Genomic DNA, 1387 nt, shown 5'->3' with positions numbered 1-1387 from the left:
TGGTCTCGTCAAATCGTTAACGTATCGTTCGTCGCGGAAACGTTTACCGATAGATTGGCGTTTAAAAGTCTCAATTTTAGCGGCGGAAGGATCGCTAGCTTGGGTCCGTTTTTTTTACGATCCGATAGCGTCGAGCGATTGTATCTGTCGAGCAATAAAATTAAAAGCGTCGACTCGCGCGCGTTTTACGGATTGAGAAATTTGCGCGAATTGCGTTTGGACGATAACGAGATTGAAAATTTCAACCACGAACAATTCGCGAGAAATTTAAAATTGGAATCGTTAAGCGTGGATAGGAACTTGCTGTTTAATTTGGACGAAAATATTTTCGTAAATAATTTTAAATTGGAATACTTATCGATAAATTCTAATTTGTTAAATTCTTTCGAATTTTGCTCGAAATGGATAGAAAACGCGTTGCCCGATCCTTCTAATTACACGTTTAACGGGGCGAATAATTTCGTGCGAGATTTATCCGTTTCGACGTTAAACTCGTTTCTTAAAATCGACTCTCTCAATATCTCTAAAAATCCGATACGCGATTGTTCTTGCGACGAAAAATACCGAGATATTTGCTCGAAAATATCGTCTCGAAAATGCGCGAACCGTCTCGGAGGAAATGAAAAGAAAAAAAGGGAAAACGACGACGACGACGACGACGACGAATCGATTTCGACGAAAATCGCGATTGGTATCTCGGGTCTTTTGGTCCTTATAAGCGCGTTTATTTTAATCGCGATCGTTAAAAAGCGTTCGAAAAATAAAATACGTAATAGAGAAGTCGCGGTCACTTTCGTTCGCGCTCCACGACAACAAACCGATACTTCCAAACGCGCGGTTCTCCGAGATTCAAAGTACAAAATAAAATTTAAAAATCGAGAAGTTTCTAATATCGGCGAGAAACTCGAAACGTCGGCGGCGCGCGCTAAGAAAAACGACGAAAGCGGCGGCGTATCGAATATTCGCCAGGGAACCGTAACCTCGACGCGGGCGATATTTCATTCTTTCGACGAAATGAAAGCGTTCGATCGAAAACAAAAAGAAAACGAACAAAAACGAAAATATCATTATTATAACTTACCGCTAATCGCCGAAGACGGATACGAACAACCCGACAACGTTAAAGTTTTCAAATATTTACCCAAGAAGTAGTCGCGATAAATATAATCCGCGAAAATATATATTCGACGCCATAAATGAATTTGTTTAATTTTATTTGTACATGTATCGAGAATAAAAATAAAATTTTGTAAATATTTCAAAAAAAAAAACGTTTTATTTTCATTTATTTCAAAAACAAAACAACTCGAGAATTGTTTTTGTTGGGGCAAGGCGGTTCAAAAAAAATAAATAAAAACCGAGTTCGAGAAACGAAACGAGGTTTAAT

The sequence above is a fragment of the Phalangium opilio genome, unplaced genomic scaffold (genome assembly GCF_054372755.1).
Source record: "Phalangium opilio isolate 3A_F unplaced genomic scaffold, DU_Popi_V2 ptg000697l_1, whole genome shotgun sequence".
Lineage (NCBI taxonomy): Eukaryota > Metazoa > Arthropoda > Arachnida > Opiliones > Phalangiidae > Phalangium > Phalangium opilio.
This window is presented reverse-complemented; position numbering follows the sequence as displayed.